At 39.1% G+C, this 22,499-nt stretch overlaps 2 protein-coding genes across 10 annotated transcripts in view; one reads left to right on the forward strand and one right to left on the reverse strand.

Moving 5' to 3' along the window:
• Positions 1–22,499, forward strand: part of HS3ST5 (heparan sulfate-glucosamine 3-sulfotransferase 5) — a 145,452-nt gene that overhangs the window by 68,706 nt on the left and 54,247 nt on the right. Inside the window, exon 1 of one of the 7 annotated variants that reach the window (XM_082216821.1) lies at positions 12,490–12,512. The exons of the other annotated variants lie outside the window; for them this stretch is intronic. The gene's annotated coding sequence lies outside the window, so the exon portion shown is untranslated. Of the gene's footprint in view, positions 1–12,489; positions 12,513–22,499 lie in introns of those variants that run through there. 7 annotated transcript variants of the gene reach the window in all.
• The window catches only part of LOC309529085 (uncharacterized protein), a 127,124-nt gene that overhangs the window by 43,513 nt on the left and 61,112 nt on the right, over positions 1–22,499 (reverse strand). The window lies entirely within an intron of this gene.

Below are 22,499 nucleotides of genomic sequence, written 5' to 3' on the forward strand. Positions count from 1 at the left end.
TTATTTAAAAAAACTACTTGGAAGGCTGTACTGATAATTGTTACTAGTGTCCTATTCAAAACTACTTAGGAAAAGACAGATAGCCTGAGAAAAATAAATGAAGGGGAGAGAAACTATTGTTAATTTTTCTTTTCTTCCTCCACTGCACCATTCATTCCCAGCATTGAATTTCTGATTTCTTTTGTCCTTATTTCATTGTATGTCTTGCCATGACTTGCCAGTGTATGTTTTGCATGCAATTTCATTGAATGCATTGTCATTTACGAGCAGTGGGGGCTGAATGCATGATTTAATGTATAGACGAAGGAAATGGCTTTTTGTTTATTTGATAAATTACAGTGCTGACACATTTTTTGAATAAAGGACAAACACAGTTCTTTGTAGGGTTGGGCAAAGGGAAAGGAAATAAGTAGGGGAGAGTGTGGTATGTGCAAGGTCAAAGCCAACAAGCAGGTAAGCAGGCTTGGAAAACCATCTGCAGGCTGAGTAAGCAAGTTCAAAGATGAGTTAAGTCTCAGATAGGGGTGTTTTTTCAGGGCTGCTTTGAAGTGATGATTGATAGATATATTGATTGATTATTGCAATAAAATGCAATGGCAGCACCATCTTGTCAGTGTGGTTTTATTCTATTTGAAAAAGATAAGAATAATGATAATTTAGGGAGAAGTGTGGGAAGACGTGGATATGATAAACGATAGTTGTTTTATAAAAGCCAGCAGAACTTGTTTCATATTCATTCTTACTAAGCTATGAGTTATGAAATCTCAAGTGATGGTCAAGTCACCACTTGAAACAGTATACTCCTCCAAGTCTTTATTTAAAAACCTGTGGTGAATTTATGCCATTGTCCAACTATTTTTTAATAATAAGTTATTCCCACTATCCAGCTTCAATATGGTTTATTCTCATCATCGTATTACAGAGATGGGGAACCTGTGCTGCTCCAGGTGTTGCTGGTTTTCAACTCCCATCATCCCTGTCCATTGGTCTTGCTGGGAACTGGAGTTCAACAAACATTTGAATGGCCACATGATCTAATTCCCTGCCCTCTTACTTCCTGCTATTTTCTCAACAGTGACTTTAGTAAGGAGAGTTTTCTTGATGGAAGGTTCTTAACACTTTTGTGTGCTGAACCCAAGTACTTTATTATTTGATGCATTTCAATTCTTTTACCACGTTTATTAAGTACTCCACACATTTCTTCTTTGGAGGACTAACCATTGCAAAATAAGCTCACACTTCTATCTCCTGTGTCTTGCTAGACCTCTCTGGGAAGTTTACATATGGCTTAGTTTCCCCCCAGCACCCTCACACATTGTTTCAGCACCCAAGGGTGTCATTTGTCAGGTTCTGCTATGCTGGAATAGTTTAATGTGGCCAAATATTCTCTGATGAGCTCTTTTCTTTTCCTGACCTTTGCCGAGCACAACTGTGAAAGTGCCTAGAGAGCTCCAGGCAGGACTCATTATTTACTGCGTGTGGGCTTTGAAACCCACCTGAAGTTCAGGTGCCCTTTTCAACTTTACCAAAATAAGACAGACACACCTTTCAGGCAGTTGCATTGGTGATTATTATTATTATTATTATTTTGACATGAGGTCAAAAAGTTAGACTACGAGCACAATAGCTTAGTTTAATATAATTAAGTTCAGACAAGGTTGGGAGGGATTTCTTCAGAATAGCAATTCCACTGCTTAGCCAGGCAGCCCACTAATTCAGCTACCAACCATAACAACCATATATTTATTATTGTATTCTAGCTGTGTTAAATGAAGCTTTAGCTCACAAGTAGGACTATGGTTACCAAAACAACAAAATGTGCAAAAAAAGCTAAGGAGTCAAATGAAAACATTATCAAGCTTTTGGAGGACTTTCTGCTTTATATGATTGTTTTCTTCATTGAACTGTTGAACTGGCCCAGCCTGTCTGTCTATGAAAATGCGGAGGGGGATATAGGTCTCCACTGTCCATTTTACTTGCTCATATGCTGCTAAATTTTAGTGTTTTCGTAAGTACATTTTTGATACTATGAGAAAGGAGACAATCAAAGTAGCCACTAATGAATATTAGGGAACATGCACGTGAACCACACTGAACCACGCCACTTCTAGGAACTTGAAGCTCTCAATTACAATCATATTGGCTGAAGCTTGAACTCAGTTGAACTCAGGTTGCTTCCTTCAGACTACATAGATCATTGTAAAATATATTGAGCTTTGATGAAAGATCTTCAGTCAGCTGATTTTCAAACTTTTAAATCAGAAATGCAAACAGTCTTGCAAAGAAGTGTGAACATATTAAGTTTTTTAAAAAAAAATATCAAAGGAAAGAACTATCAAGTCTTGATTACATTCCTCACTCTCTGATTTCCCTATACTGTATTAATCTGGCACAAACAATAAGTAAAATTTGAAAGCCTCCATATCACCTCATTTACTTGCCAGAGAAAGGAGGATCTGACAATTGCATGAGAAAGTGAGAAGATGATGCCATTGCTCACACTCTGAAAAAAAGTCTTAAAACATGGGTAGGCAAACTAAGGCCCGGGGGCCAGATGCAGCCAAGTCGCCTTCTCAATCCGGCCTGCGGACGGTCCAGGAATCAGCATGTTTTTACATTAGTAGAATGTGTGCTTTTATTTAAAATGCATCTCTGGGTTATTTGTGGGGCATAGGAATTCATTCATTATTTCCCCCCCCCCAAAAAAAAAAATAGTCTGCCCCTCCACAAGGTCTGAGGGACAGTGGACCAGCCCCCTGCTGAAAAAGTTTGCTGACCCCTGTCTTAAAACTTTGCCATCTCCCCTGTGTTCCCCCTCCACTGCACTACTGACCATTATGACATGTATGCTGGTGGTACAATCGCCATGTAAAGGATGTGTGACATATACATTTTCTCACATACAAGGAACCCGTTTTCCTGATGCATGTTACGTTTAAATGTCATCCACACACCATATATTTGCTATGGGAAATGGCAATGTAGTACTTTTGAATCTACAAAAATAGTTCTGTTTGCTTTTGCAACATAAGCTACATAGGTTATCTTAGAAGATGGTATAAATATTAAACTGGAGTATACATTATTATCTTTATATAGTAAAACAATACCAGAAGTTTTAGTGCAGTCACACGGCATGCAGTTTGTTTGATAGGCTGAGGTAACTGGAGGCAAGAGATTTAAAATATATATATAAAATAGCACCTGCAATTTATTCTGTCCTTGTCTTTTTCAAATAGATAAAAAGTTATTATTAATCCCTCATGCAACTAGACTAGACTCTTACATTTGTGTTTTGAATTATGCATTTGTTGTTTATATCTTTTCCAGAATTTTGTTATTCTCCATGGTCTTCATGGTTAAAGAACCTGATTATGAAACATGTGGTACACTTCCTGCAAACTGAATAGAATATTTAATATTTTGGGCACAGCCTACCACAATGTCTTCTGTGTGCTGTGATATATTATGTTGTTACCGCTTCATCAGGAAGCCCCGGAAGGACAAAGGAAATTATGAAAACCTTCCAAGGGAAAAGAGTAGATTGCATTTGCAGCAAACTATGTATTTGCATTCAGCATGACACACACACCCCTACCCTGAATAACTGATTAAATTTAGCTGCTGGCTAGCTGCTGGCCCTACATGAAGGTGCATTTTAAGTCTCCTTTGTCCAGCTGTTGTTAATATTAAGTAATTTTCACAGATCAATGGCCTGCCTTTTATCCTGCTTTCACAGTGGTGTTGCCCAATTACCGCCATGTTACTAGGGATGCTTCTGTTACAAGGATAGCAATGTAGTGGCCTACAGATGTTGGATTCTAACTTCTATCACCCTGACCATCAACTAAACTGGCTGAAGCTAATGGAGCAACATCTGAAGGACATTCCTGTTCTATTATGTTTGTGGGGTCCAAATCATGAACACATTTCCTCATAAATCTGCACTCCTCGTGAACATTGGAAAGGAATTATTCGGCTATGGTTCCTGCAATGCAGGGGGTTTGACTAGATGGCCCTCCAGGACCCGCCCAACCCTACAATTCTATGAAAAAGTATTGTGTTTTGACAGTTTATCCCTCTTGAAAATATGCTTAGTCCTTTTAACCTCGGATCAGAAGGGAAGGTGACGGCTGATAGTTTTGCTATTGAAAACAGCAAAAGTTTCATTTGACTTCCTTCTCATCTGCTTATAATGAAAATGGGTATAATGATGTCACTACACCATGTATTTCTTGGCCATGCAGTGTCTGGAAATGGTGAAAGGAATGGAGAAAACTTTCCATAACTATATATGAGCTCCAAGTTTGAGGGGGCCATAGACAAAGTGTCATTTTGTGCCCCCCCTTACATTAGTGGTCCCTTCTGGCTTACCTAGTGACAGCACCATGCAATTGTTTTCATGAACCAATTAATCCCAAAATAGCATTACTGTGAAGCATTGTGTGAAATTAAAATGGCAGCTCCTAGAACCAGGTTATTTGTAAAAGGAAGACATTATCAATGTATCCTTCTTTTGTATTGAGGTACCGGCAGCTACAAAGTATGTGGTTATACCAAACCTGCAATATGGGCAGAGAAGGAGGAATTCAGTGAGGGGATACCATTTACATCAGCAAGTCTGTGCTGGTGGTTTAGATTATGTTCTCTCTTATGATGCCTATATTACTTGTTATACTTTGGTACAGATGCTCAGGTTTCTTGCCTCTGCCATGACACATGAGGTGCTTAGTCCTCCTGACTGGGTGGTGGAGCAGGGCAGTGTCAGGGTTCGGTTCTGATTGACATTTTCAAACTAAAATATTCTACCATTATAGCAAGAGAACAATCAATTCACTAGTTACTTTCTGGAATTTGTACCAATCAAGATTTAAAAGGACTTCATTACTTGGCTATCGCTGCCAAATTTCAGATTATACAGAGCATGCTTTTAGATGCGAACCAAGTAGTAAATCTGTGCTCACAACAAATTGGCTTGTAAACATGACACTGGCTATTTCTCTCCCACAAAAAATGAGCTACCACTCAGCAGGAAAAAGAAGCGTGGTAAGTGGTAGTTGTCTGGGGGAAATACCTGGACAAAGATTTCTTCCACACTAGCAGTTTTCTCTGGAATTGCCATGGTTTGGAGACTTGCTTTTTTCAGGGAATTCAGCCAAAATTGTCAAATCATTGCAGTCCAGTGGTTCTCTGTTCTCCTGTATTTTTTCCCATCCCTGATTTGTGACAATCTAGTTATTTATTTTTTGCAGTTGCAGCCTATCCACTTTGAATCATAGATATTTTCAGGGCTTCCATGCCTTTAGATTTCCCATTTGTTGGCCCTCCTTCCTGTTATTGCTTACTGTTAATTGTGGTTTGGGAATAAGTGGCAAATAGCTTAACGTAAGAGCATAAGAATAGTCTGCTGTATCAGGCCAATGGCATATCTAGTTAAGTGTCCTGTTTCCACAGCAGCCAGACAGATACCTGTGGGAAACATGCAATAAGAACATGAACGCAAGGTCACATTCCCACCCTGAAGTTTGCAGAGATTGGTATTTGGAAACATTTCTGCTTACAATTGTGGAGGTAGAGCATATCCCGGTTGGCTAGTAGCCATTGATAACGCTCTCCCCCATGAATTTGTCTAATTCTCTTTTAAAGATCTCCAAGTTGGTGGCCATCACTGCCTGTGTGAAGAAGTACTTTCTTTTATCTATCCTCAATCTTCATTTAGCTTTATTGGATGTCTACAAGTTCTAATGTTCTCAGAGGCAGAAAAACTTTTCTCTATCTACTTTCTTCCTGCCATGCATAATTTTATAAACTTCTATCATGTCTTGCTCACCTTTTCTCCGAACAAAAGTCCCAAATGCTGCAATCTTATGTTCTTAAATATTTTTTTTCTTTTCTTACTCATGAGTAAAAGTTATAGAGGGATCTAGGCCATGGGAAAGGTGCTGCTTTAAATCATTTTTTATTCCACCACCATCTATTTGAAAAACAGCAATGCTTCATGGGCAATAAGATGCTCTGGGTGAAAGCTTTTTTCTTTTAATACTGTGTTCCAAGTAAGTTCTAAATTTTAAGACTGTCTGTTGAGGGACCATAGCTAAAGGTAGAGTGTATAAAAACATAAGAACTTAAGAGCCCTGCCGGATCAGACCAAAGGCCTGTCTAGATGTTCAAGGGAAGTCCACAATGCTGCTGCTCCTGGCTGCATAAAGCTGCAACCCAGCAGCACTTTGCAGGTAGAGCCCAGGGGTAGAGAAGGGGCTGGGTAGACCAAAGTAGGCTGAATAGCACATTTGCGTTTGCATCAGGGGGCATGGCCATGGAATTTTATTTATTTTTAAAATAATTTTTATTGAATGGTTTTATGTTACAAAAAAGAATACAGCCATACTACCACTAAATATAATTAAGAAATAAAAATTACATACATCGATATTTAGTTTGTTATTTGTTTTTTGTTATTTACCATCTTATTTCCTCCCAAACGTTGCATACAACAACACACATATGTGCAGACACCCACACCCGCACAGAAAATAATAATGAAAGTAGATATTTTTTTCCCTTTTATCTTCCAAAATCTTTTCTTCAACTTTGACTTCCTGTCAAGTCCCTTTGCATATGTTTTATCTTACATTTGAATGTACACAAAACAATAAACCTTTCTATATAATTTTTCTAATACATTCTGAAAACATAATAAATCCTTAATTGTAGTCCACCTCCTTTTAGTTCCATTATCACTCGAATGCTAGCACGGAGTCAAAACTATTATTGTATTTTTGAACATATTTTTTATAAACATCCCATTTTTCCGCTAATTTTTGCTTTGAGTTTCCTCTGAGTTTACTAGTCAGTTGAGCCGTCTCCACCAATTCCTGTAATTTGATTTGCCAATCTGTTATTTTTGAAGCCTCATGATCTTTCCATCTCTTGGCCACAAGTATACGAGCCGCTGTGGTTGCATACAAAAACACCTCTCTTAGATTTTTTGGGATCTCTTTATCTAAAATACTTAATAGAAATGCCTCCGGTTTTTTAGTAAAAGTTATCCCCATCATCTTTTTTAAATCCTCGTATATTTTTCCCCAAAAAATCTTAAATCTTTCCACACATCCACCACATGTGGATAATGCCATGACCATGGAATTCTCAAGCCAGTGTCTTTGTTCATATAAAGACTTCTTTTGAAACATAGTTTGGTAAAATGCTAGCAAAGGTGACACCAGAGCGGGTAGAAATTTGATTTTAGATGTGGATAAACACTTTTGCATTCCTGTCTGACTCTGAAGGTTTTTGAATGGCACACTCTTGCTATTAAAATGAATGAGATTTTTCAAGTGTTGAAGGTTGTGTCCTCATATTCCACTTCAGACATGCCAGAATACATAGCAACTCCCTGAATAAAATGGAAGAAACCACTGCAAAATCTACATGTTATTTGGAAACTTTACTGCCCACCAAAATGTATACAATATACTTTTTAAAAAAGTGCAAGAGCAAGGTATTTTTTCCTGCAATAAAGTTGTTGACACTTCTATTCAATTTATTCAATCCCCATTATTTATGTTGCCCTTGAAATTGTTTTCTGCTACTTTCTTACATGATAGCCCCAGGACACCAATGAGAGTGAGATAAAATATCTCACTGAGCTTTCCCAGTGAAATATCTGAAAACAAAGTTTTAAAATGGAAAGCAATAGATAACTCAGCTGAAGCAAGATCAATGAGGACTTGAGATAAAAAGAAATAAAATATGTGTATTTCATTTAAATGTTCCCACTATAGCCTGTAATGGTATTTTTTTATCTAGTGAAAATTACATTAAATCACTTGTGTAAGGTTCAAAACATCTGCTCTGTTTCTATCTACAAAAGACAATGGATTGAATTCTAACTTTTTGCTCCATGAGCAGGAGAGTTCTGCTCATGAAAGGGGACTTTCCATGAGTGTAAGGTCCCCCCATGGCAACAACTCTCCTTCTACGAATGGAGGAAACTTATTTTCTCTCTTCATCAAAGTTGCATGACATATACAGCTGCTGTGGCATTTTTCAAAAATGAAGCAGGGAACTTGGTAGCTTGTAGAGTTTGTAGATTTTATAAAACCAGCATGATGTTTAACAGTGCATAAGAATCAATTTCCATAGGCAGCGAGACATGATGTTTGCTATGCTGGTATTTCAGATTTAATCAAATTTGTTAAGTGGATCAATTTTTAAAGCGTGGGTTTTACTATACCGTAATAGAGATTGGTTGTCTGAAAGTATTATAAATGCTGTGTTGTCTGTGTCTTTGTGTGAGTCAGAGATAGGGAAGGGATTAGAAGGCTCCCCCCCCCTTTCTGCCTTAGCACTTCTATTGCATCAGGTTTGTCTTAGGTTGGCCACATATGCATCACCAAAATAGAAAGTAAATACACACCATTTTGGCATATATTTGCATCAGATTTCCATGTACTAAGTTGTATGTATAGATGCAAATTTAGAAATAATTAGTTTAAATTTAATAGGGAAAAATCACTACATCTCACTATAGTTGACTATGGGTGGTTTGTGTCCCTGCTCAGTACCCTGTTGATGGGCATCTTCAAGGACCTTCCTGTTCTTCTCTTATGCTTCTTTTTCTTTAAAATGGGCATTGAACAGACAGCCCTTTTAAACAGAAGATACCTTCAAACAGAGGACTACCTGCTCCAAACTAGGACATAGATGGGCGGACTTCAAGTTTTCAAGTTCTAGTTTCCCGCCCTAGAACTCCAAGGCCCACCAGCTGCACCTGCGTGCCCAATATTGGCTTAGAAAGTGAGGTGGACATATAAATCCTCATCCCAGTAATTTGTTTTTAGTGCAGGAACTGAGCTCACAGCCCTTTCAGTCCAGAAACTGTGGCTGGTGCATAACTCAGTGACCAGCTTGTTAATAGGAACTGAATGAGTTGACATATTACATCAATTCTGGCCTGGCTTCACTGGCTTGCAGAATGTTCCCGGATTGAAATTAAAGTGCTGGTTTAAAGCTATAAACCCCTGCACAGTTCAGGACTTCAATACTTTATGGAATGCCTCCTCCCATGTGATCCATATGAGCCTACCCAAAGCCTAAGGTCATTAGCAGTTTTTGGTAGAAACTGAAAGACTGGTTGACAAGAAAGAGGAGAGTTCTTTTTCCATCAGTTTATGAGACACTTTTCCCAGAGAGACTCTGCTGTCTTTCACTATTTTCATGGACATTTTTAGAGGATTAATTTTTATGGCAATCATGCTTATTATTATTTGTTAAATTTCTATACTGCCCTTCATGTTTACAATATAAAAAGACAAAAATACATAACATAGTAACACATGAAACAATAATCCTTCCTATCTATACACAGTTTCAAAGGCCATAGATTGTTTAATTAGCCAAAGCCCCGCTTATAGAGAAACATTTTCACATAGTGCCTAAAGATATGTAACAAAGATACCAGACAAGCTTCACTAGGGAGAGCATTCCATAAAAGGGGAGCCACCACAGAAAAGGCCTGCTCTCGTTTTGTCATCCTCTGGACCGCTCGTGGGAGGGGGGGGTCACATGAAGGATGGTCTCACATGATGGTCACAGGGTCTGGCTCAGTTCATATGTTGTTGAGGAGAGGTAGAGTTTTTTATTGTTGTTTTCAGAATAAGCACATGACAACTTTTCAAGTTTTAAAAACTTGTGTGCAACTCTTGTATTTAAAATGTAACACTATTTAAATGTAAGTTCCCTTTAGACTTTCTTGAGTCAGGTGACTTAAAAATGAAAATGATGATGATGCCCTTAGCTCCTTAGAAGAATTACGGGATAAAAAAATTAATGAATAAATAAAATAATTCTGTTGCTTTCATCTTAAAATAAAGCTTCCCGTGGAGATCTAGCTGGGAGGGCCAGACATACTGTTTAGGAACTAGACTTTTAATTACTCATGATGCACATACATTATTCTAATACAGTATTATTTTTCTGCTTGCCACATTGATACTTTTTGCAGCATATTTCCAATTAGCTTTGATATCTTTTTTAAAGAGGCAGTATGCCAGAATTTGTTCGTTGTTCTTCCTGCAGAACAGAATGATTGAGTTTGAGATTCTGAGTAGTAAACTGTTTCAATTGCTTTATATTATATATTTCTCATACACCATTAAGATGACAGTGAATTCCCACAGCAACTTTCACAATTACATATATATGAAAATGTTATTGATTCACAGCAGTATATAGCTGGTTTTCCTGTTTCTGTTCCACATATAAATGACTTTCCAAGGAGAAGCCAATTCTGAATTTTAATCAGCTGTCAGAATACTGGTGATTATAAAGAATCAAATGAAATTCAGAGTGCAGTATTGTGCTGAAAGCAAGGTATGTGAAAATGAAATTAGCCATCTCTTCTTTTTCTTAGATTCTGCAAACATTGCAAACCATAAATGTTTCCCTTCTACAATTTTCGTTGATGCAGCTCAAATGCACATCTTTGCAGGCCCCCTAATATCTGCCAGTAATCTCAGTCAAACTAGATTTGATGAGGCAACTATGCAGATTTTATTCACATCTGTCCCATTTACATATAAAGGAGGGTAGGTGGCAGCTTTTTTTATTTACATGGTGTAGATCTAAAACCGATCCCCTCCCCTGACTTACCTTATTGCTCCAATTTCCTCAAGCAATTTTCTCCCAGCCCAGTTCACTTCTAGTATTGAAGTGATTCATCCAATGCAGCGCAGTAAAGTGAGGCACATTCCATGTAGAACAGACACCCTCCTGTACACTGCATAAGGGAAGAGGGCAGACATATGTGACTGCCCCATCAAGTCTAGCTTGCTCCTATCTATGCACTAAATATGTTTACTTGGAAGTAAGTCTTATTTATTTCAATGGAGCTCACTTGAAAAGCAATCCAGCACAGCCAGTGGAGTTAAGTGGAGCAACACACCTATCACGTCCAATTCTGGCCAGCGCAATGGAATATGGTGGTGGTGGTGGTGGATTGTTTTGCAAGTGAGCTTAATAGTTGAAAATGAGCTTAATAATTAAAACTTAAGTGCAATTGATGAATGGAGTTCAGGAGGCTTGCTGGTGGATGGGGGAATTAATGAAACAGCTGATAGATGAGGTAAAATTCCAACGTGGTAAAGCACAACACTATGGAAAAGCAGCTCTGTCCATTCTTTGACAGGTTGAGATTCACATGTTTATTTTATTCTTCTTGATTTATTCTGAGTCAACCCTGTATGTTTGTACACATAAAAGTGCATTTTGTATGGAAAGTACATTATAAGGTTCAGCAAAAAATATTCTGTATTTTTATGCTCCAGAAGCGCAACTCACAAAAGATGCCTCTGTGACTGTGTAAAAATGGATTCTTGTCAAACAGAGTAACTACCCTAATAATGTGATGATACGGCTGGCTCTGCTGCCAGACTCCACTATGGCAAGAGCAACATAATTATATGAGAAGCAACAATTCCCTTATCTGTCATTAACATGTGTTGCTGCTAACTGTATTTCGGCATGGCTGAAGATGAAGCACAAAATTAAAATTTAAACCTAGTTCCTCCGCACATGGTTTTCACACTTTCTGGAGCTGCCAAAATAGACTGGAAGATGGTAATATTTGTGGACCAATCAGTTATCACCAAGATATCGTGCCACCAATTTTTGTTTCATGGATGTTTCTTCATTTCAATAAAATTAATAATATGTAGTTCCTACATTTCTGTTATGTTTCTTTTGGGATTTTATTCAGAGCTCACTGCTACAGAATAGAATGTTAAAATGATGGTGCTATTTATTTAGTTTTCAAAAAAAGGTCAATACAGTTTTAACATTATTACCATAGAAATTTTGAAGCTTAACAAGAAATTTGGTTTCCTGGAATGCAAATACTGTGGTTTCTATACCTGCCAAAAGTATGTCCAATCAGGTTAGTAAATAAGTACTATCAGAGTCAGAAGCTGTTTCGGTTCATTAGCAGATTTATCAGCTCCAAGGTGACATTAATCTAGGCCCAATAAAGAAAATTGAATAAAGAATCCTGCTATTAAGATATACCTTGGAAGGTGCATAGTAAAGATCACATTATTTTATTCTAAATTAATTGAAGTGGAATAATTATTATCTGCATTCAAATTTATCAAGAAGAATTATAACCCCACACTTACATATACACTGAAATAGTGGGGAAGTCCTCCTTGTAACCTTGTTCTTTATATATAGGAAAGTAGATCATGAGACAACAAACAAGAGATGGATTATCTTGTAGCATTTAAGGTTTTTCTTGTAAGAAATAGTCACGAAATCCCACATTACGTAAGTTGCTTACATAAAACCAGATAATGCAATGATTGACCAAAGTGGATAAAATACCAGCATTCTTAGGAAATGTTCATGTCAATCTTCAAACCACACCCTTCAGATGACTTATACTGACTTTAACAAAACTTCTCTGCAGCCAGAATTCTGAGGACCATAGCAACTGACATACAAAAACTACAATGAAGGTAATTATAAACAACCTAATTTATTTTTTAAAATTACAAGATGGTGAAGATGTCTAGAGGAACGAGAAGAAAACATTACATATAGATAATGTAGGACCAAAAGAAGTGACTTTAACAATTATGGCCCAAATATAGTAAGTGTTGATCCATGTGAGGTTTCCACTGACACATTATCACCCCTGCAGAATTTTTATAATATCCAACAAATATATGTACTGTATCACAGAAGGTGCAAATCATAAGGCTGCTCAAAAAGTGCCCAAGAACTCCAGGCTCAAAAATGGTGTGTGGCAAAATACAATTGGTACTTTGCCTCCCCTATGCCCTCATAAAGTAATGGTAATTTTAGGGATTTTTTTTAAGGTTCATGTGTGGTGGGGTTCACCATAGCTGGTGGCAGCAGTAGAGACAGTCCTTTTATTAAAACTCCCCTGTCCTACTTTATAAGCTGGCCAAATGCAGCACTGAAATAGCCACTGAAAAAAGTCCCCCCGCCCCCAAAGTTGAAAAAACTTTACATAAAATTCAAAAAAGTAACAATGGCATACAAACCCTTTTTTAAAAAAATATAATCCACCTAAAAAACAAAGCAAAAACTATCATGTTCCTTCAAATTCTCCTCTGAACAGGATGGTGGGTGGTGGAGCATTATCATAGCCCTAGAAACCTACCAATTTCAATGAGTATTTCTGAAGGGGGAAAAATACACAAGTATTTCTGCAACATGGTAACATCCTAGGTTTTTGAATATTAGAGTGGTGAGATAGAGGTTTCATTAAAAAACGATCAGCTAAAACAACAAAGAAGCCAGATTGCTTTCTAAGTCTTTTGAAGATCAAAGCTTTAAATATAATTTAGATGCAGTTTCATAAATAATGAATGTTCAAGTGACTGTGGCAGCATTCAGAAACTGTACATGATAATTATATTAAAATTAAACATAAGCAAACACGTTTTAAAATAGCTGTTTTCATCGACTATATGACCCAAGAGGCAGTCATCCACAAGAAGCAGATATAACTAGGATTATATTAATCTTGCTTAGGTCACTTTGGTACAGGATTCATTGCAAGTCTTATTTGGCACTAAAATAAAAAGGCGAACGTTTCTCATATTAAGTAACGGATAATGTATAAATACTTCTCATGTCAGTATTTTCAATTTGCTGCTGAAATTCAACACATTATGGTAAGAAATGGACTCTTGGAATTTTGAAAGTGGTTCCTCAAATGAACATTGTATGACAACTATGGCCACACAGTATGAAGGAAATGGAAAGTTAACTTTTCTCTCTCTCTCATTGGGTCATATGTGTGCATTGAGCAGAAGAACTGAAAGGGAAATATATGCACATTCAGCTTCCACTCAACATGTGAAGTCTGTCTGAGAAGATCTCCCTCGGTCTCGCTCTTTTGTGGTGTTTCACCATAGGGCAAAAACCTTTAGACAGGTGCTTGTTTCATAAGTTTTTTAATACTCCAGCTGGGATGAGACCCTGCTCCCGTTCTTTATTACATGAAAGACTGATTTATGAAGGGGGATATGTTGTGGCTTTGATGGTGTTTTAAAATTAACCAGGACAAGCAACAGTATCAATAGCTACTAGCTATGCTGGTTAAAGAGAACCATGTTCAAAGGCAGTATAACAATGAATATCAGTTGCTGAGTGCAAACACTGGGAAGTATATTGCTTTCATAACCTGCTTGGGTGGCTTCCTTGATGCATCTGGCTTGCCTTTGTGATAAATGTTATGTACTGAAGATCTCACCCTGGGCCAGTAGGGGGATACTGTAGATAGTTTTCACTCAGGTCCACATATGCAAATAAGGGATTGAAAGTGACATTCAGTGATTGGATAGTTACAGAAAATGATTACTGTTGCATTCTAGTGGAGCTCTATATAAGCAGGCTGGCTGAACCCTTCAGTTCAGTTCTGTTCTGGCCTGTGAATAAACAAGAGCTGTTTGAAGAATCGCTGTGTCGTCTGATATGTTCACCCACAACTTAACAATAAACAAGATGCTGGGCAAAATTAACCCTTGGTTTGAACTCTTGCGTTCTTATGAGTCCCTCCTTCTGAATATCCACTGATAGGCCTGTGCTATGCTTACACACTCCATTGTGAGCTGAAATTTACTTCATGCAGACCCATTTCTGCCTCAGAAAGGACATTTTGCAGTGAAGGGCAAGATTTAAAAATGCCAGATGAAGGAACAGGACTGTCCAGCAGCCTCATTCCGTCTCCCCGTCACTTCCAGCATGCAGATTACTATCTTCACGTACAGCAACTACACTGGGTATAGAGCCTAATGGGGAGATGCCTCCCTGATTGTCCTGCGTAAGGTCCAGAAAGTCCTTTGTTAAGAGATAAAATGCCTCTCTGTGATGCAGCACAAAAATGGAGGGAGAGGGTAGTGTGTAGAAAATGGTTTATTGACCCTGTGTGAGGGAAGGAATTTTGCACATGACATTGTTGTGAATTTAAAATAAATAAACAGAAGTTATTTATTGGCCCGGCATATTTCAAGTCTCACGACTTTCCCTCCAGGGCAAGTGGTTTAATCCATTCGGAGGATTGAAGACTGTCCTACTAACCCTGTGAATGGATTAAACCAGTTCTCCTGAAGTAGGACTGCAATATTTGATGCATGATTGACCAAAAAATAATACTTCAGTGCATGGTTGTGATCTTCACTTTCTCAGATTTTGTGTTGATGCCTTACCTTCGCCCCTTTCCCTATGACAGAGCATGTCAACACAGCAGTAGTTCAGCCAGTGTAGCAGCAGTCTGTGTGTGTTGCAATCCTGCTGACTCTAGGAGGAGCTTTTCCAACTTCTGTGAATGTAAGGCAGGAAGACAGCAAAATATACCTTTAGATTTTTGTTGACCGTAATCAAACCTTGGCAGCGTATGTTGAACTAAGGGGTTGTGTTAAGTGGCCAACAGCTAAAAAATATTTTTCTTTAATTATTTTTTGCATATGTGTTCTAAGTTTGACACCATGCAGCTGATGCGTGGACCAGTATAAGTGAACAAAAAACATGTAAAACATGCATTTGAGAAATGTGGGGAAAGGTCATGAATTTGGCCTTCTCCCCTTTTTCTTTGTCATTTTTTGGGGTGGAATATAAGGAAGGAAGGGGAATACAAATCAATATTTCACTTTGGAAGAAGTATATGTTAAAAGGTCAGTCAGGTTAATCGCCCTTTTCACAATAATGAGAAATTAATACATAAGTCATCCGTATTTTATCTACTAGGCATTCAGTAGTGTCATTGAGAGCCTCAAGCTGCAGGAATCTTTGGCAAAGCACTATTGATGCAGTCCTCTCTGCACAATGACTCTATCAATATATTTGCCTTTCTTACAATAACATGAGCGTTAAATGTGACATTTACCACTACAACTACTACTACTATTACTAATAATAATAATAACAATAATAATGTTTATACCCCACCCATCTGACTGGGTATTAACTTCCCTGAACAGGGCTGCTTCTGATGTTGACGCCAGACCTTCAAATGTCAAATTTTGGGGCCTAAAACCACCAACCACCTGCATTAAAATGGGATTGCAAATGCCTGTGAGACTGATGAGATGTGTCAAAATGCCATTCCTTTCAGAGACGATGTATGAGGGGAAAGATGGCTGCCACTATAGAACCATACAGCCGTTAAGGCTGAAATGCTATGCACAGTTAGCTGAGTTCCATCAAACCCAAGAGGACTTATTCTGAGTGGATATACCTAGAAAAGCTAACTGTTAAGTTACCCTTTTCTTAAATCACTTTCATCTAGTGGTTATTGGGATTCACACTGTGATCTTTCCTCTCTACAGATGCAGCCATCAAGCGTTGTGAATACCAGTGTTACTCCTACACTCAGAGGGACAGATAGCAGCACATTTCCTCTTCATGCTTGCCTTTCAAGCAACCCTGGAAAATGAGCTCTGCACGCTCATTTCCCCAATTTCATGCTTTTCCCCATTCATCATGAGCAATTGAACACCAGGAAATTATATAATCCCATTGTTCTTGCTGGAGTTATGAAATTCCATCAGTCCGTTACTGATGGAGAAACAGTAAAAGCTGTATTTAATAAAATAATGAGTTCCAAGGAAATGTAACTATAAATATGAAGCTGCCTTATACTGAATCAGACCATTGATCCATCTAACCTAGTACATCTGCTCTTATTGGCAGTGGTTCTCCAAGGGCTCAGGCAGCAACCTTTCCCACTAAGAGAGAGCCTTGTCTTGCAGAAACAAAAGATGGCAGGAGCATCAACATCCAATTAATACTACAGCAGATCACAAGTATAGTAATATGGAGGTGCAACAAAATCATAACAGTAAATCTCCAAAGTGGTAAGAGATTTTGGGGGGCTCCTGGTGCATAAGCTAGGTTTGGCTTCTTTGAAGGTTACTGGACGTTGATGGGAATTTTGGTGATATAGGATACACACACACACACACACACACACACATCTAAGAGACACGGGGGAATGATTAATGGACTTCAATGTCTGTACACTAATGCGCAAAGCATGGGAAATAAACAAGATGAGCTTGAGCTCTTGGTACAGCAAACTAAATATGACATAATAGGCATCACTGAAACCTGGTGGGATAAGTCCCACGATTGGAATGTAATAATGGGGGGATACAATCTATTTCAGAGAAACAGACCAGACAAGAAAGGAGGAGGAGTGGCGTTATATGTCAGGGATGTGTATACCTGTGAAGAGATCCAAGATTTAGAACCTCAAAGCCAAAGTGAGAGCATTTGGGTCAAAATTAAGGGAGAGAAGAATAACAGAGACCTCATTGTGGGAGTTTACTATAGATCCCCAAGCCAAACGGAGGACATAGATGATGCCTTCCTGGAACAGATGGCCAAGCATGCAAAAGGAAGGGAGATAGTAGTAATGGGGGACTTCAATTACCCGGATATTTGTTGGACGTCAAACTCAGCCAAGAGCATAAGGTCAAACAGATTCCTCACTGGCCTTGCAGACAACTTCATTGTCCAGAAAGTGGGAGAAGCAACAAGAGGAACAGCCATTTTAGATCTGGTCCTAACCAATGTTGATGACCTGGTTAGTGGGGTAGATGTGGAAGGATCATTAGGCGCGAGTGATCATGCTCTTCTGAAGTTTACTATACAGCGGAAAGGAGCAGCCAAGCATACTAGGACTCAATTTCTTGACTTTAAGAAAGCCGACTTCATAAAACTTAGGGAAGTGCTGGGTGAGATCCCATGGACAGCAATACTTAAAGGAAAGGGAGTTCATGATGGCTGGGAGTTTGTTAAGAGGGAGATAGTAAAAGCACAACGACAGGCAATACCAATGAGATGGAAACATGGAAGGTGCCTAAAGAAGCCAGGGTGGCTATCTAAAGAACTTTTAACTGAATTAAGATTAAAAAAGGATGTGTACAAAAAATGGAAAAGGGGGGAAACCACCAAAGAGGAATTCAAACAAATAGCCAGCACGTGTAGACACAAAGTCAGAAAAGCTAAAGCACAGAATGAACTCAGGCTTGCTAGAGAGGTTAAAAGCAACAAAAAAGGCTTTTATGGGTATGTTCGTAGCAAAAGGAAGAACAAAGAAACTGTGGGGTCACTCAGAGGAGAAGATGGTGAAATGCAAACAGGGGACACAGAAAGGGCTGAACTACTCAATGCCTTCTTTGCCTCAGTCTTCTCCGATAAAGAAAACAATGCCCGACCTGAAGAATTTGGAGCAAATGATTCAGCAAAGGAAACACAGCCCAGAATAACTAAGGAGATAGTACAAGAATATTTGGCTAGTTTAGATGTATTCAAGTCTCCAGGACCAGATGAACTGCATCCAAGAGTATTAAAAGAACTGGCAGATGTGATCTCAGAACCACTGGCAGTCATCTTTGAGAATTCCTGGAGAACAGGCGAAGTCCCGGCAGACTGGAGGAGGGCAAATGTTGTCCCTATTTTCAAAAAGGGGAAAAGAGAGGACCCAAATAATTACCGCCCAGTCAGTCTGACATCAATACCAGGGAAGATTCTGGAGCAGATCATTAAGCAAACAGTCTGTGAGCACCTAGAAAGGAATGCTGTGATCACCAATAGTCAGCATGGATTTCTGAAAAATAAGTCATGTCAGACTAACCTGATCTCGTTTTTTGACAGAATTACAAGCCTGGTAGATGAAGGGAACGCAGTGGATGTAGCCTACCTTGATTTCAGCAAGGCATTTGACAAGGTGCCCCATGATATTCTTGTAAAGAAGCTGGTAAAATGCGGTCTTGACTATGCTACCACTCAGTGGATTTGTAACTGGCTGACTGACCGAACCCAAAGGGTGCTCATCAATGGTTCCTCTTCATCCTGGAGAAGAGTGACTAGTGGGGTGCCACAGGGTTCTGTCTTGGGCCCGGTCTTATTCAACATCTTTATCAACGACTTGGATGATGGACTCAAGGGCATCCTGATCAAATTTGCAGATGACACCAAACTGGGAGGGGTGGCTAACACCCCAGAGGACAGGATCACACTTCAAAACGACCTTGACAGATTAGAGAACTGGGCAAAAACAAACAAGATGAATTTTAACAGGGAGAAATGTAAAGTATTGCACTTGGGCAAAAAAAATGAGAGGCACAAATACAAGATGGGTGACACCTGGCTTGAGAGCAGTACATGTGAAAAGGATCTAGGAGTCTTGGTTGACCACAAACTTGACATGAGCCAACAGTGTGACGCGGCAGCTAAAAAAAGCCAATGCAATTCTGGGCTGCATCAATAGGAGTATAGCATCTAGATCAAGGGAAGTAATAGTGCCACTGTATTCTGCTCTGGTCAGACCACACCTGGAGTACTGTGTCCAGTTCTGGGCACCACAATTCAAGAGGGACACTGACAAACTGGAACGTGTCCAGAGGAGGGCAACCAAAATGGTCAAAGGCCTGGAAACGATGCCTTATGAGGAACGGCTAAGGGAGCTGGGCATGTTTAGCCTGCAGAAGAGGAGGTTAAGGGGTGATATGATAGCCATGTTCAAATATATAAAAGGATGTCACATAGAGGAGGGAGAAAGGTTGTTTTCTGCTGCTCCAGAGAAGCGGACACGGAGCAATGGATCCAAACTACAAGAAAGAAGATTCCACCTAAACATTAGGAAGAACTTCCTGACAGTAAGAGCTGTTCGACAGTGGAATTTGCTGCCAAGGAGTGTGGTGGAGTCTCCTACTTTAGAGGTCTTTAAGCAGAGGCTTGACAACCATATGTCAGGAGTGCTCTGATGGTGTTTCCTGCTTGGCAGGGGGTTGGACTCGATGGCCCTTGTGGTCTCTTCCAACTCTATGATTCTATGATTCTATGATCTATACTAGGGATATGCATTGGCCAAGTGTGAGAGTGCGGGTGAATAACCTGGCGAATTGGGGTGATCCAGGGTTCTCTTCTGCATTCATGGGTTGAAATGTGATTAAGCATTTCCATACATTGAAATGAATGGTTCTACTTCCATTCAAATGGATTCCACTTGAGAATCTGTGATGTTTGATCTATGATGTTTTATTTACACATACAAGTCATCAGTTATCACTGCAGACATCAAGTAAGGAACATGCATGTGCAAGCCATTCCTTGGTCTCACCCTCCTACACTTCACACTCACCATATTCTAGAACTGGTGAGTTGACTCTCAGAATAGATATCTGACAGGGAAATATTGTTGGGGGTGGGGGAGAGGAAAGTTGTGGCTCAGCAATGGCATCACAGTTTTTTTTCATCTAAATTGTTTGCATATGTTTCAGCATTCTGTGCCTAGGCTTTGCTATGGGAACAATTGAAATCATGGGTAGAATTCAACGTAGTCTGTCAGCAAACACATTTCTACTTGCCTGGCAGAACAATCTCCCAACTTCTCCTGCAGGGGAAGAGAAGGGAGAACATTGCACTAGCAGGACTCCTTTTCAGGCTTCTGCTAGGGTGAATCCGGTCATGAATTTTTGTTAGTTTTTTAATATATCTGACCCAGTTCATGCATGTTTGATATCATTTGGCACTTTCATATGCAAACAGTATAGGCCAAAAATCCTGTAGTGCTGAACCACATCTCTCTCCACCCACCCCTATATTTCTGTGCTATCATGCAGTTTGTGATGGGACATGGTTGTGTTGTCATTTCCACATCCCAGCTCCACTCCATTTCATTGGCTACTGGTTTTAGGGGATGAGGAAGTACTAATCCATTGTCGTACTCCTAGTCCTTGAGCTCCATATTTTCTATTGATAAGTAACATAGCATTTCACTAGTAGTTTTCTTTTAAAATAATTTTCTTTTGTATGCTTCAAATCCTTCTTCCCCACATCTCTTTTCCATACATGTCAACAGCTGAACTGCGTAGGTTTTTTTATAGCAATGTTAATAAAGGCCTTCTGATGTACCACAGTGCTATCAGATTCAATATGTTAGCTGTGACTTTCAGTCAGTTTCCAACTTTGCAGATCTTTTTCAAAGAAAAAGGTTCTAAGTTCAAGCAGTCATCAAGCATATGCTCCAGCAATTACCAGAATGACAACCCTGTCATACAAGAAAATGAGCGACAATAGTTGCTATGGGTTTCCTAGCTCACCTAATCGGATTTCTTCAGAGCCCATATAATTATTGTCATTAGGCTGAGCTTCAAATGGCATGACAGATTTATTTAAAAGCTAAAAATAATGTCCAACAGCAGATCATTCTATTATTTTCTTTCTTCCCCTTCAGAATACCTGTGCAGAGACACTCAGGCAACATCACTGTAAAATTGTTCAGAAATCAGTGTGATATTTTGGAAACAGGCTGGTTGACCTAATTCTGAGTTATAGCATGGAAAAGGAAGCTCACTAAGAGAGGATGTGAGTATCTGTCTCCTTTTCCCCTATGTCCCTCCAGGAAGGAGATGAAGAGGTATGGTGAAGAGGTTTTCTTAAACAGATATACAAAGCGGAGGACTATAGTCAAACTACGGCTGGTAAATTTTCATCAGTGTGTGAAACTTAGCACCATCCAGCTACAAACCACCACTTTGTGCATCCTGGGGTAGAGTCTCTGAGCATTAAGGGGAGGGATCCTTTGTGTATCTAGATGTCAGAATCTGATGTTAAAATAAAGGAATTCCTTCAGGGAGTGAAAGGGAATTCTGTAGCCAAAGGAATGGGGCAGGGGACAAGAACTGCAAGTCACAGAATCATAAAATCGTAGAATTGTAGAGTTCAAAGGGACCAAAAGGACCTTCTAGTCCATGAGAGCCTGGCATTCATCTACAGAACTGTAAACAACTAAAGCTACAATCATATACATTTATTTGGGAGAAAGCTCCACTGAACTGAGTGGCACATATTTGCTCATAAAAATGCATAGGGTCAGGCTGTGTGTCACAAGCAGCATTTGAAAATTCTTTACTGGGAAGGAAGAGAGAGAGCGAGAGAGAGAGAGTGCCAGTGAATGCCATTGTCAGCAAATCCTAGGAGTCTGAAAGAGAGCAGGAGGGTCTCAAAGCAGTGACAGGAGAGGGGATTCACATGAAAGATGTGTATTTAAAAGGCCAATGGAGTAAACAGTAATGTTTTCATTTTATAAAAGAAATTTAGAATGCATTGCAATGCTGAAATTGACATGAATGGTTGCCTTATAGATAAGGCAATCGTTTTGTGCTACTAGAGGCAGAGGTACAGGTGGGTTGGTAATGTAGAAAGGCAAGGTTACATGCCTTATCATGGGATTTCATCATAGTCTAGTAACAGGACAGTATGGACCAGTATTCAGGAGAGGCGAGGGTCCCTTCGGCATTAGCTAAAGGAGTGTGTGGTGATATTTAAACTGGAAAATGAACCACTTGAGGGTGGCACTAATTAACTGAAACATGGTTATAATTAACTGAAGATTCCCATGTGATTATTAAAGCATTTATGTGTGATTTTAGCCATAATTTTCTCTCTGTGTGTTTAAATCA

Source organism: Podarcis vaucheri (genome assembly GCF_965113315.1).
Source record: "Podarcis vaucheri genome assembly, chromosome: 3".
In the NCBI taxonomy this organism is placed as follows: Eukaryota; Metazoa; Chordata; class Lepidosauria; order Squamata; family Lacertidae; genus Podarcis; species Podarcis vaucheri.